The 15,450-nt window shown below is 41.9% G+C and overlaps 1 protein-coding gene and 1 long non-coding RNA gene across 19 annotated transcripts in view; one reads left to right on the top strand and one right to left on the bottom strand.

The window, feature by feature from the left end:
- The window catches only part of LOC139083243 (uncharacterized), a 39,720-nt gene extending 27,199 nt beyond the window's left edge, over window positions 1-12,521 (top strand). Inside the window, exon 2 of the long non-coding RNA XR_011539801.1 lies at window positions 7,547-12,521. This is a non-coding gene — a long non-coding RNA (uncharacterized lncRNA). The remainder of the gene's footprint in view (window positions 1-7,546) is intronic.
- Window positions 1-15,450, bottom strand: part of AKAP13 (A-kinase anchoring protein 13) — a 323,232-nt gene that overhangs the window by 217,421 nt on the left and 90,361 nt on the right. The window lies entirely within an intron of this gene.

The following is a 15,450-nucleotide window of genomic DNA, read 5'->3' on the forward strand; positions in this document are numbered from 1 at the left end:
GATCAAGTGACCCTCCTGAAGCTCCTGGAAGGCCAACAGGATAATCCTGACTCTTGAGCACGTCCCTGCAACACGCGGCACACAGGCTGCCCCAGCCCAGTCCTTGCTCCCTCTCCACCCTCTCCTCCCTCCAGAGCCTCTCCTCAGACACTCGCACCATCACACCAGACCGCCCACAGCTCAAGGACACACCAAGCCCTGTGAGCCCCACTCTTACCACGTGGCTCACCACTTGGCCATGCAGCCCCTTTACCTGTCAAGTCCTCCTCTCATCTAACTGATGACAAGAGCAGAGAGGAAGCACGAAACGAGACAATGCCTTCCTTTCCTGCACAGACTCCCAGCCCCCTCCCTCCCTCGAGTGAAAGGCCTCCTTCCTGCTCTCACCCTGGGCCTCCCCATGCACAGAAGTCAGGTCTCCTCCGATTCCAGGAGGCTGCCCTGTTCAGGCAATGGGCATGCGTGTGGGCAAGGCTGACGCAGGGGAACCCCCAGGTCAAGACGAACCACACCTGGTCAGGTCTCATTCCTAACCCCAGACACAGCCAACTATGAGAGCAGAGAAAAGATATACTCAAAGCTGGCAATTGGGACACTGCCAGCTGCATCAAGATTAAGAAGGGAGGCCGCCAATACACACGGGAGGCACTGCTTTGGCGGGCAAGACCACAGGCTTTCAAATCATGTGACTCGGAACACCAGCTTCACTTGTTACTAGCTCTGTGATTCTTTTGGGAACCACCTCAAATCCTTTTTAGGAATTGCTGGATCGTAAACTCTATGAAGGCAGAAATTATATTCACGTATCTGAAGTACATGAAACAATGATAATGGCTCTTTCATCGAGTGATAACTACATGCCGGTACTGTTTCAAATGTTCTACACAGATAGGGTTACCATTTAATCCCCTCAACAACCCCATAAAGTAAGTACTAGAACTTTAACAAGGTATGCCAAGTATCTAGCATACAGTAGGCACAAAATAAAAGTTCCCATCCATTCGCAAATAAATAAAAATATCCCACATTTCAAAATCACTATGTCTTTACCTTCCTTTACAATCCCTTCTACTAAACATATCAATTCTCAAACAAAACCCAATTAAGTGTGGTAATAAGTTTTAATATTTTGGGGTTTTTTTAAATTACAGGTGAAGGATTTTAACTAGACAGCAAAACTGCTTTACGAAATTCTCTGGAAAGCAGTCATAAGAGAACACAGAAAGAGTATAAAAAAGCTTGATCAGTTTTAAAGGTAAATTATGAAGCTTTCTTAAAGCTGGTTAAACTTTCTAACAGATAACAAAATAGCTATATAGGGATGAAAGAACCCATGGTACAGCAACAACATTTTGATCAACGACAGACTGCATGTATGACAGCGGTCCCATAGATTAGTGCTACATACCCTAGGTGTGATGTAGGCTACACCCTCTAGGTTTGTGCTAAGTACACTCTGTGGTGTTCACACAACAACGAAATTGCCTAATGATGCATTTCTCAGAATGTACCCCCATTGTTAAAGTGACACGACTGTTCTTAAAAACCATAAAGGTTTAAGAAGAAATATTCTACCATTTCAGGTGATAGTAACATTTTTCTTATCCAGCTTCATCGGTAAAAATCATTTCACATAACTATCTAGTTTTTGTGGAGGGGGAGGTAAGGAAGATGGGCCCTGAGCTAACACCTGTTGCCAATCTGCCTCTTTTTGCTTAAGGAAGATTGTCACTGAGCCAACATGTGTGCCAGTCTTCCTGCATTTTGTACATGGGACACCACCACAGCATGGCTTGATGAGCAATGTGCAGGTCCACGTCCAGGATCCGAACCTGCAAACCCCAGGCCACCAAAGCAGAGCACACAAACTTAACCACTATACCACCAGGCCAGCCCCATAAATATCTAGTTTCATAAAATTTTCCTTCTAAAGTGTCAAATTCTAAAAACATATAAATTAACTTTATGAAAATCTATCTAAGAAGTCTTACACATTTCCCGGACTTCTTAAATATGGACAGGGAAGGAGAGGAATATTGACTGAGCAACTACTACGTGCTAGAATCTTGATATGTAGGAACAATAGTACTTAACTGTTGACGAGTAAATGATATATATGAAGCACTTCTCAAAGTACCTAGTACTTAGGAAGTATTCAATAGATGCTAGATATTGTCATTTTTAGAATCATATTTGATTCTCACAAAGACCCTATAACAGAGGTATTACCCTGATGAATTTTACAGATGAAAAACCTAAAGCTTCCACAGCTGGTTAGCAGAGAAGCAGGAATTTCAACCCATATCTACCTGACTCCTAAGCTCCTGCACTTTTCCCTACACGGGATCTCAAGAGGTTGTCCCAGGACCAGCGGCATCCCCCAAGGGAACTTATGAGAAATGTAAGTTTCCAGCCCTGCCCCAAACGGAGTCCATGAGAAGCTGTGGGCTTCCGCACAGCAGTCTGCGCTTCAATAAGGCCTCCAGGCGACTCCAGCGCACGCTCAAGTCTGAGAACCAGCAGCCCCACTGCAGTAAGCGCCTCTGCAGCAGTGAGCACAGAAGGTCTAGTGTCAGTCCCTAACTGTTCACCTTCTTCCCAACTAATTCCACTTTTCACTCTCATCCTGCCTTCAATAATTCCATCAAGGCCCTGGTTTTCCAAGTCCTCAGCAACTGCCCGCTCTTCCCACCCATGCAGGGTAAAAGCAGACACACAGTAGTATCGACATCATCAGGGGCCCAGGCTTCTCAGAAAGGCCTGGTATGAACTCTAACTCTCTCTCTCACTAGTTGCGTGACTTCAGCAAGTGACTGAAGTTCTCTAGCCCTGTTTCCTCGTCTTTAAAATAGAAAACACGATAGTTAGCTCATGAGTTTGTTCGGATAATTAAATGAGAAAATGAATGCAGGACATACAGCACAGTGGGTAAGTACCAGAAGGTAGTCAATAAATGGAGACTTACGATTGTCATTTTAATACAACAGGCATTTCTGCCCCCGGCTACTACATACACATATGTTAAGGCAAATGAAAAATCAACACCACAACCCCACACCCAACAGGAAGACTGGTGTTGGAATCTCAGTACACCTTTTCTTAAAACACCCATTTTTGCCTCATAGTGAAGGAGAAGACTCATTTTTAATTCTGAGACTTAGTAAGCTATGGACAATATATAATCATACCCACAGATGTGGCAAGGATAAAATAACGAATTTCATAAAGATCTGGGAAATGGGAATTTGTGAAAGAAAGATATCAGCTAAGAGAAACAGCTTAACATTATGCTGTCTGGGATCCCTTAACCACACAAGATAGAATGAACTAGGCAATGTTGGTGAAACCTAATAATAATAAGCTTTACTCAAAGAGAATTTAGGAAGGCAGGAAGTGACTGCAAAGGAACTTATATTCCTGAGGGTAGGTAAGATCACCCCGGCCTTTAACTAGTTCAAGAAGATGACAAGAATGGTAGAAAACGAGCCCACAATCAGATTGGTGGGTCCCATGGACAGAAAAGGAATGTACCACTGCCTGAGTAGTAAGATAAAACTCCCATTGCCTTCTGTGGACATAACAAAGAGACAGCTGAGAATTCCGCCCTAGCTGCCAGATCTCTGTGCATCACTCAGGGCCAGCAATCAATCCAAACACAGAGCTTTGTGAAGGGCTCCCAGGATGCACAAAGGCCAAGAGCTCCTTCTGGGTTTAACAAAGAGTAACAGGCAAACAAAATTCTGAGAGTACAGATGACGATCTCTATGCTTAAGGATAAGAACCCTAAGTTACAATCCCCACAGAAAAGGAAATAATCAGAATCTCTGGGGGAGAAATGTGTAGGAGCGAGAGAAGTACTAAAGATGTGCATCACCAATCCATTAATCAATCAATCAATTAGTGCACCTTTCAGAAGAATGTAATTTCTACATCCCTGCTGATGTAAATGTACTCCTAACGCTCTATCTGGATGGAGCTATTTGTGGGTTTCTGACTTACAGATCCAGTGGGCTGCCTTTAGAATCTACCTAACAGTCTTCATCTCCGATGGCACAGCCAATCCCAACGAGGGCAGTGAAAACCTTTAGTGTTATAATGAACAGACTAGAACTTTAAGATATAAACCTTGCTGTCTTGCTTCCCCCATCTGTGAAATAAGAAAACAACTCCTCCGAATTCATAATTTTGTCAGACTAATAAAATACGATTAGTATAGAAAGAAGCAAACACAGAGAGTTCCAAGTAAACAGCCCACACGCAACACAGAAGGTTCAAACTATTTGGGTTGAAATTCAGTTTCTCACCAATTGTCAGCCCCAAGTTTTCCTAGAGGCCCAATCTCAGGGGTCAAAGCAAAGTGACACTGCTGTCACTGGTTACAGGTCACACAGCCCCTGGTGTGGTTTAATCTCTTGAGAGATGATCTACAATGGCCTTCCCTTTGGGGTCATAAATATTACCCCCAAAAATATCTCATCTTTGGCTAAGCAGATAGGTATAACCACCCTTGCATGGGGCAAAGTTCTTCCTTGAAGAACAGCTTTATCTCTCTTTAACCAAAAACACTATGAACACCTACTATGTACAACGTACTGTGATAGAAGCTGAAGTTAAAATGAGAGCAATAAAAGCAACAATTCTAATATGAATTCTCTGCCCTCAAGATGCACACAGTAGGGTAAATGGAAAAAGGCACATAAACAATGACGCACTCATTTAAAGTGTCTGAGGTGTTGTCATAAAGTCTGGACTGAGCAGTTGGCGATGGAGGGGGGCTGACAGATTCCACAGGAGACTGAAGCTCAGGCAGGGCTCCACAGAGACAAGTGACAGGAAATGAACCCTGAGAGATGAGCAGTTTCCTCTGTGTATGTGTCGGGGGTGGTGGAGAGGGTTTACAGTGTTTCAGAGTGGAGGAGATGCAAAGACTGTCGCACACGGCTCAAGGCTAGCATCCACAGAGTTGGAACGGGTTTACCTGAAGCACAGCCGACTCAGGATGGGGTCCACAGCTGGGGAGTTTTAAACTCCCAAATGCTGACTTCACAATATTGTTTTGATTTATGCCGTCCAAAAATCTGTTACAGAAGCCCGTCTACAACCTCATTGCAAAACCCAGGTGCCCTTAGCAGTTCCATCTGCATCATGACCTGCTCTGCTTACAAAGCAGATCTGGCTTTAATTATTCACAACCACACAAGGAAGAACTCACAAGAAATCCTAAAGGACATAAAAATATTGTGAAGCATTAATTACCTTAATTGAAAATCGTCACTACCATCTCCTACTGAGGGATAACAAGCCCTGCATCCAACAGCACACACCTTGATATTATTTTGAGTCAATAATCCAGTGGCAATTTACTCAGGAATCTACCACGGATCCGTCCTTTTGCAATAACATCCTACTTAATGCACATAATTTCCCACGTATATCTACAGTCGTATATCCACATCCACTACTGAGGGGGTAACAGTCAGCCATACTGGAACCCTAAATCTACCCAAACTGCTTCCATTTAATTCATTAAAAAGGGGCTTTTAAAATTACCCCTTTTGTTCATGCTGACACTTTGCGGTGCGTCACATTATTCTGACTCAGTAGGTCTGGGGTGGGGGCTGCAAATTTGCATTTCTAACAAATTCCTTGCGATGCTCATGCTGCTGGTTAGGGACCAGACTTTGAAAACCAGCGCTCTAGAAGAATCCAGTTCTAAGTCAGACCAGGTCACCCCACATATCAATTACTGCTGTGAGTAAACAATTTTTATAGGATCTATTCTTACATTTGGAAACAGATGGAAAATGCAATTCAGTGCTCAAGACAAGCTCTAAATGCAGAATGTGATATAAGCATCAACTTGAGGAACTGACAGTGAAACCATCCTTTCTGGTAGAGATTAGGCAGAAAGAGCAAAAGTTGTGAGTTCAAATCCCTGCTTCACCTTTCTCAGCTATGTTCCTTCACCTATAATATGGGCCTCACAAGGGTAGGGGGATAACGTGAGTCAGTCACCTTCCATGCAAGGTACTCCATAAATGGGAGTGTCCCCTCCCTTTTCTAAGCAAACAAGGGAATGAGCTGTCATCAAAAGTGTATAAGCACAAGATGCAAGAGGAAGCCACACAGTATGCTTATAAGCTTTCACATTGTGTCAAAACAAAGGAGAAGGGTTCCTTTAAAAACTACCTATATTTAAAGTTTCCATCCATCATCTGTGAAATGTGCTTCTATCAGCTCAGCTAACCCTCACTACCACCCTCTAAGGCTGTAGTGAAGATGTCATTGTCCTCCCTCAGCCTTCCAAGGCAGCTCCTCCTCCTCAATCCCCCCCACTCGTTGGTGCCACACCATTCTCCCTCAGCCTCTCATATTAAAATCCTCAATGGTCATATCTGCGGCTCTTTGACACTTTCAGTCATTCTATCAGACAAAATCCCGATGTCCTTCCTCCGGAACAGCTTGACCATTCTCACCTTCCCTTCAGTATGTTGTAACAGCGAAGTGACACGCATACTCACTTGACAGTCCCTCACTGCTCTTCCTCTATTCTCAACACCTCTTGATCAATGTTCTTTGGGTACCACTTTCATCAGGCCACTATTTCTCTGGTTAAAAGATCTCCAGTTGCTCTCCATCCTGCTATGTGAAACTTCATATTCCCTCTATCAGTGCTGGCAAACGCAATTTTCTGCAATAATGGAAAAATTCTCTCTCTGTAGTGTTCAATATGGTAGCCACTAGCAACATGTAGCAACTGAGCACTCTGCAATGGAGGAACTGAATTTTTTATTTTATCACATTTTAACTAATTTAAATAGCCACATGTGGCCAGTGGCTACTACCATGAACAGAGCAGCTCTATACACAGCAGTCCCCCCTCACCAGCGGTCTTGCTCTCTGTGGATTCAGTTACATGCAGTCAACCTCGAACTGAAAATATTAAATGGAAATTTTTAGAAATAAATCATTTATAAGTTTTAAACTGAGTGCCGTTTGGAGTAGTGTGACGAAATCTTGCACCATCCTGCTCTCTCCCACCCAGGAGGGGAACCACCCCTTTGTCCAGTATATCCACACTGTATACGCTACACCTATTATTAGTCACTTAGTAGGCCTCTCAGTTATCAGATCGACTGTCTTGATATCACAGTACTTGTGTTCAAGTCACCCTATTTTACTTAATATCAGCCCCCAAACACAAGAGTAGTGATGCTGACAATCTGGATATGCCAAAGAGAAGTTACTGCTGTGACACTCTTACTGTGCCTAATTTACACATTTAACTTTATCATAGGTATGTATGTATAGGAAAAACCATAGTGTTTCTAGGGTTCAGAACTATCCATGCTTTGAGGCATCCACTGGGGGGTCCTGGAACGTACCTCCCTTGGATAATGGGGGGACTAGTGTAATCTCATGTCCACGTAGTCTCCAATGTGAACTGTCCTCTCCAGATCCCTCACCACCCTGATGATACCATGTCCATGCCTTACTTCAAAGACTGTATTTCCTTCTCTCACTCTGCTCTTTCCTCTCTCCACAGCCTATCTATCCAAACTACTCGAGCCTCCGTCTTTCCTGAAGGCTTCCCAATCATTTCTGCCAACCTCATTCCTCTCCCTACTACGAACCACCACTGCCTGGATAACTCATCTAGCTCCTGAATACGCTCTGCTTGTGCTATCATGTAACTCCTCATCCATCTGAGCCCCCTGAAAGAATCTATTCCTCTAGGACCCGCTCCTCCCTTCGTTTAACTGGTACTTCTCAAATACCTGCTGAATGAAGTGAAGGGAGAGAGCCCTACACTTTGGTCTTCCTCGGATACAAGACTTACCCTCACTAGAACCAAATGGAAATTTTAACTCCAATCCCCCCACTCCACCGTTCTTCAGATGCTGAGGAAACACCAAGTTATTGTAAAAAGCACTCCGCAGACAGGCCCTGGAAAGTCTTTGACCTTTGTATCTTCGCCTGCTCTGAAACTGCCACAGAAAAATAGGAAAATGGCATCTGCAAATGCAAAACCTATTAACTTCAAAGCAAGTTTCTAGAGACTGATTAAAAAGTCCAACAGAAGGAAAAAGAAGTTCTTGCTCTGTAAAACCATCAAAACTTACATTAAGGAACACTTGACTTCCTTATTTCTTCTGGCACCAGTGACAAAGTGTCGTCATTTAAATACAGTCCTCAGATCTGGCTGGAAAGGGCCACCAGTCTACAAAATTGGAGCAGACCCATCCGACATGTATTGTTAAGGCAAAAGCAGGTAATTCATTTAAGAGATCAGAAGGCTGATAAAGCTCTCTTTGTCGGAGCAAAATGGAACCTAACAGCCAAGCAAGATGCAGAGCCAGGTTATTTCAACTCCTGCTATTGTAAAAACACATCCCCAGGAAGAATAATAAAACATTGCCATAACCAAATAGGCCCTCTTACCTACAACGAAGCAACTGAGAACATTAAGCTGGAGTAACCTAAATTCCGTGGCCATTCAAAAATCTGATTATTTATGCAAACTATACTTATTCAAGAATAAAGATTTTGATTGATAAAAAATTTTAAAACCTCTTCTTTCTGAGCACAACATCGCCACTTGGACTCTCGTCTTCCGGTACTGGATGGGCTCTGAGATCTGTTCTGATGAGCATGCACAGAGCACGTTAATCCACTGCACAAAGTCCAAGCCTTCACCGAGGCTGGAAACATAAGCCCAAAGTCAACAAGAACCAATGCGGTGGCAGGAAATCATTCTGATTAAGTTTTTCTCAAGATCTAAATGTGAGTCAAATGGATATGCTCTTCTGATTCCCCTTGTTTAAATGAGCTTTGGAGTCACTCACAGGATTTGACCCCTAGGTCCACCATGGCTGTGCAACCTTAGACAAGTTAGTCACCTCTCTGAATCCTCACTTCCCTGGGCCGTAAAGTGGAAATATTAACCAAATCTTTTATGTCCGCTGTGAGGATTAAATCAGGGAGTGTGTATTAAGTGCCCACCATGGTACCTTGCCAAGAGTAGGTTCTCAACCAGTACCAGTCACCTAACCTACTTTTCCTTTCCCTGGGAAAACAGAGATCATGATTATGATAATGATCATGATCATCATCATCATCCTCATCAGAAATGGTCCCTATTGTAACAGAAATAATTATAATAATTAAGTACTGTTTTGTTTTGTAGATTCACAATAAAGAAAGGCATCCAGCACCAGAGATATTCTTTCTTACGGTGTTCCTCTATTATCAGGAGGTTTCTGCCTCCTCCCAGAAGCAGCTGCATGCAAAAACATTCAGTACTAAGGAAAAAGGAGATAGGATGGGAGGACGTAATAAACCAGATCCGCTGGGGTTCTGGAAATTTGTTTTCTAATTGGAATGGCTCTTCCCCTTGGAAATCTAATAAATGTGGGTTTTATCCCAAACATATGGCAGGTAATGATAATCATCCCACATATAACCTTGGAGCATGCCTTGGAGGAGAATTTACATCTCACATCTGAATATCCCTCTGGTTTTAAAAAGCATTTAATTTGTAAGGGGAAAATGCCTTTTGGCCTTCCTGAGAGACCTAGAGATGTGTTCAAGACACCACAATTCTTGGGGATACAAAAAAGGTTTATAGCTGAAGAATCTGGGAAATGCACTCCAAGTTTTCCGTCTTTAAATGTGTTCTTCTGGTCATTTTAGTTAGTGAATCATCACCAATATAAACCTTCCCAATCAGTGTTAGCCACAGCCATCCGTTCTGGAGTATCACTAACCATAAAGTGCCAATGCCTACTGGAACACTTTGGAAACCAATAAAGAACATTACTGTAGAAGAGAAAAGCATCAGAGATGCAGGAGCTGCGCTTTACAAGAGAAACGCCTTACTCTTCCAAGGCCTTGATCCTCCTTTCACTAGCCCAGGGCTAAGAAGTCCCCCATCCTCTTGAGGAAGCTCTAAGTAGAAAGATAAATATCTGACCAAGTAATTCATCGGGATGCCTACTACTGACCGCCCTGTACCAAAAGTTACAATACACATTTTATCTCCATTTTCCACTTAAGAGGAATTTCAAGTAAGAATTGTAAACTCTTCTCCAATGTGTCCACAGCCCATAAAGGCCTTCTAACCCATCCCTGTTCACTCCTCCACAAAAGGAGCTTGATGCTGTCTTGGCAGATGTTCCTCTCTTCTTGCAGTCTTCCCATTGCTACCTTTTTTCCTCTTACTCAGCCCACTTATTCCCAGTCTTGTACTGTAACTTCTCTATGCATGTACTTTGATCTGAAGTTCAAACAACAGGCCTCCTGGACCATTGGCTACCTGACCAGATCTATCACAACCCCCACAAAATGTCAGGTAAACCCCCCAATCCACAAGACTGGGCTCAACCACCCCTAAAATACAATGATTCCTACAACTCTTCAAATTTTTCTCAAGTCCTGACTTCTCCCACAAAGTTCATTCCCAACGCAGAGCCGACTGTGGGACACTCAGCACTTGGGTGCATCATCACAACTTCACAACCTTTTCTCCAGAAAAGTAAAGTGATGAGAAGAGAAAGTGACTTTCTCTGTCAAATAGAGTACTGCGTTAAAGCCAGTCTCTTAATTCTTGACAGCTATTATCATCTTGTACCTTGTAAAGCTTCAGACCTGGCCTCGCCAGACCTCTTCTAGAATAAGCCTGGGGCCTGAGATAAGAGGCATCTAAAGACCCTTTCTTCCTCCTATTTCGGAAGTTTAAAAGTCTTGCTTTCTTTTCAGCTGTTAGTCTGGGGGAGGATTTGTGTCCCATTGCTAGTGTCCAGTTGCTACGTTGCTAGGTCCAGCAGTGCTCAGTGTATGGGGGTGGTGGCAGGACCCATTTTGTTTGTTTTATAAATACCAACCTTTGCTTCACGTGCCCAGCTTTTTCTTTTATCATCTGACGGCATCCGTGATCACCTACCCCTTCTGGGAAAAGCCTATCCTTTTATCCCGACAGTGAGAAGGGCCCTAGAGCCAAAAGGCACATACCCTAGGTTCTTAAAAAAATATCACCAGTCATAGGGTTTGCGGTAGAGAATTTGCTGTAAACAAGTGGCTCAGACCATAAGTCCCATAAGGACTAGAGATGATAATTCAGGACTCAAGAGATACAGGATGATTTCCAGTCTGCCTTTCCAATTCACTAAATGACTAGATAAGTTACTTATCTCACAGAATGAGTCTTAGAATAAAACTATCAGACACTCTCCAGCTACACTTCTTACGGATGCTGTGCAAATTTCCTTACAATTATAAAGACAGACAATAAAGACATTGTTATCACATTTATTTCCTTGTTAGCAACATTTTCAATCACAAAAAGGGCATCACTCACTATTCAGGGCCCATACAAGGTAAATTAATAAAGAAACGCGGGAAGTAAATGAGCAACTTTAACAAAGCCAGTTGTTCCATGAAAAAGAAGCAAATTTTACTAGTCTTATCTAAATTGTATTTCATTTACTCACTCAACTAATGTTCACTGCATGCCTACTATGTTCCACATTAAATATGGTTGGTACAGCTTAGCTGAGAATTACATGTTTAAAAGCCCTGTGTGTATCCACAAGGGCAGAGACCACGCTCTGTTCAAACCTCAGGCAATGAATCCCTCTTGATGAGCTTGCGGCTGACAGAGCCCTTTCACCTATAATCAAGGGCACACCCTGCAGACAACAAGGGTGCCTATTTTAGGGAAATCTAATATGCAACAGATACTTCCAGACCAAAAACAACATTACAGGGGGGAAAATGAACAACTCCACCATCTTCTTTAAATCCCAATTCCTTTGGAACAGATAAGTTAAATTATGTGAATTCAACACCACTTTAACCAAGGGATCAAAGTTAACATCTCCAATAATCGGACATGAATATATCATGTGTCCTCCTAATGTGATACACCAAGGAGGACATCTTTTATGGAGTATTCCTGCCAAAATCAGGAGAAAATATGATATAAACTCCAACTGCTACAAAATAACTGGCCTATACTCTTCCAAAATACCAGTATCATGAAAGACAGAAAAAAGCAGAGGAACTGTTCCTAAGAGACTACAGAGACTTAAAAAAATACAACGTGCAATCCTGAATCAAATCTGGATTGGGTGGGGGAGGGAGATGCTTTATTTAAAGCACATTATTGGGATAATTAGAGAAACTTGGATATGGACTTACATTACATAAGGGTATTACATCAAAGTTACAGTTCCTGTATTTGTTAATTATACTGTAGTTATGAAAGAGAATTTCACAGTTCATAGGAAGCATATGCTGAAATATTTGGGGGAATAGGGTATGATGTCTGCGACTTTCAAATGATTCAAAAACATATATGATATAGAGCAAATGTGACCACATGTTGCTAATGAAAGATGAAAGGAGGTGAAGTTGCATTCTTTAAACTTTTCTGTAAATTTGAACTAATTTCAAATAAAATGTTTTAAAATCTTTAAAACATGTGAAACGGAAGATTAAATCTGGCTTACTTATAAGAAAAATGGACTTTGTGCAAGTCTCTACCATATTAAGTGCTGTGACATCTGTGTGTTTCGTGGAACAATCGTGGGCAGCAATTGGGTAAAAAAGTTGTATAAGAAGCAACCTACAATTGCTTCTACAAGCAAGTGCAGAAGAAAGAAAATGGATTTGAGAGTTACAATTTCTGGGTAAAGCCCTACTTTTTGTATTTACAAGATGAGCAGTTCTGAGCTTTTGTTTCCTCGAGTATGATGAAGTAAGAACGCAGCTTCCTCCACCCTCACGAGGTTGTTCTGAGAACCGAATGACATAATATATGCAATTGTGCTTTTTAAACTAGGATAAGCATACTAAATGAGCTCGTTTTTAAGACGTTGTCATCTAGAAAGGTTACAGGTGATGCAAATAAGTGTTGCACCAGTAGGTGAAATATTCACAGAAAACTAGAAAGTCAATGGACTAATCTTAAATCATAATATACATCAGTTATTTAGATTCACAAATGGAGTAATAGTAGTAAGTTTTTAAAATGTTGTTTTCTCTCAAGAAGCAATTCAACCATGAAAGAATATAAAAACACAGAATTTTTTTATTATACTCTACTCTGATAAGTGAGCGCCAAATCTGCTAAAAAATGTTCCTTGATTCAAGAATATCCAATTTTCATAGAAAACATGGACCTTAAGGATGAGTACAAAGCACTCAAACTATTTTTCCTCAAATGGGCAGTCCACAATACTATATTTAAACTGCCTAAGAAGCCAGGTTGCCCGGGGCCAGCAGCTCCACATTAGGATATCCCAGTATCCCAAAGCATGGAGGTTCTCCAGTTCAGGGTACGCTCAGAGATGGCTGCTGTGCTGGGATTCAGATGTGATGGAAGGCAGGCCCAGGGAGACTACCCCATGGTCTGTGAGGTCCTGCAAATTACTATTAAACTTACTACTATTAGTCCTTTTGTGAACGTAAAGAAATGACATTTTGAAAGCCAGCCGTCACTTGAGAGCTTCTGCACTTCTTCTCTTGGGCTAGAACACTGTGGGCCAGCACTCAGCTTAATGGGATGTCCCGCAGAGGGCTTCCCAGACCACTCAACCTACAATAACACCAGTCAGACACTATCACATCCTCCTGTCTTACTTATTTTCACAAAGTTTTTCTTCCTGATATGTTTCTTGCTTGTGAGTTGTCTGCCTTCTCCTCACTATAATGCAAGGACCATGAGAACCAGAACCTTTCTGTTTGGCTCATGGCTAAATCTCCAGCATCCAGAACAGGACTTGGCACAAAGCAGGCACCTAAATGAAAGAATTCCACAGCTCCACCCCCAAATTCACTTCTGATCTCATGTGTGATTGAAATGAAAGAACTCCAAGAATAAAATGTTGAAAGCTCAAATGTAACCCAGATTTCTGGAACAACCCTCCTCTTGACTCAACTTTGCCTTCTCTGCCATAGTCCACGATTCTAATTCCATCCACTCTTTTATCTTCTCCAAGAGCTCATCTATTCTCATAGTCAGAAGTATCAATTTCTTAGAGACGACTTAAACTATCCCTACTTCAAAGCCAACTTCCTCGCTCCATAATTCTGAGCCCACATCTCCAGCTGTCAGGAGAACATCCATACACCCTTCAACATGTTTAGACAACAAGCTCATTATCTTCTTTTTTTTCCATCTCTGGCAATGGCATCAGCTGTCATTCACGCCCAAATTCTCAATCAACTGTCATTCATCCTTCTCTTTCACTCCTCGTACTTAATAAAGCATTTGATGCTGCTGCTGCTTTTACAATATTTCTTGCATCTACCACTGCCTCTCCATTTTTACTCCCACTGAACTATCTAGGCCCTCACCATCTAGAAAGCTATTACTAAACTTGCCGAAGTTTCTATCACTACCACCCAATGGCATTGAAACTTCAACTCTTATAAATTCATCTAGCAATAATCAATACCTTTGTGGAGGCTGAGAAAAATATCTGACTCAGTGATGTAACTAGCTTGCCTAGCACAAAGGTGAAACGGGTAGAATCACAGAGTTGACAGACAAGGAAACCAAGGCACAGCTGTTTTAAGATACTGGTCTCTAAACGTTCCAGGCCAGCATCTTGCACACTCCATTGTGAACATTTCATCAAAAACAATTCATTAAAACAGCTTCATTTAAACACTCAACAGTACTGACATCTGTGGTTTGGAACTTTTCTTACATTTTTAACTACTGCGTCTTATTCTGGACACGTTTTTATTCAAAGACGGACTAAAATATTTATTTGGAATCCAGCTTATTTTTCTTAACTCATAAACTTCTTCTCAGGATCCAGTGTTTTTCCTTACTTGTTAGGAGTTTTCTCTCCTCTGATGATAGTCATCTGTAGCAGATCCCAACTACAGACTAAAGGAAAGATGTCAACACCCTCTTCTGTTCCTTGCTTATGACTTCCTCCTCCAAGTGCAGAGGCGCCCCCTCCAAAGGACTCTCACATGACGGTTACTTTACTTCACCAAAATAGCACAAACCCTGCACTGCACTTAGTTCACTCACAATGAAGATACCGTCACTCTCCTTTCAAAGAAAGAATAGCAAATCACCCCATTAAGTATTACTGCTGATAGACACACCTGAAATCTGAAGTTTAAAATATTCTTCTACAGAGTAGAGCCCGCCTAATTAAAGACCTAGTCATATTAATGAATATAAGAACGTTCCTCAGAACTGGGTCTAAAGAACCTTGCTTCCCTAACAGAACGAAGCTCTTTTAAGCTTAACAAGCTTTACAGTGGTTTCTACGACTAAGCCCAGAAAATACAGATTTAAATCATAATTTTATTACCTATTAGCTGTGCCACCTCATCACATCATCTTCAAAACTCATTTCCTCATTTCTAAAATGGAGAAGTTGGGCCAGCCCCCTTGGCCTAGTGGTTAAGTTCAGCACACTCCGG

The sequence above is a fragment of the Equus przewalskii genome, chromosome 1 (assembly GCF_037783145.1).
Source record: "Equus przewalskii isolate Varuska chromosome 1, EquPr2, whole genome shotgun sequence".
Taxonomy (NCBI): domain Eukaryota; kingdom Metazoa; phylum Chordata; class Mammalia; order Perissodactyla; family Equidae; genus Equus; species Equus przewalskii.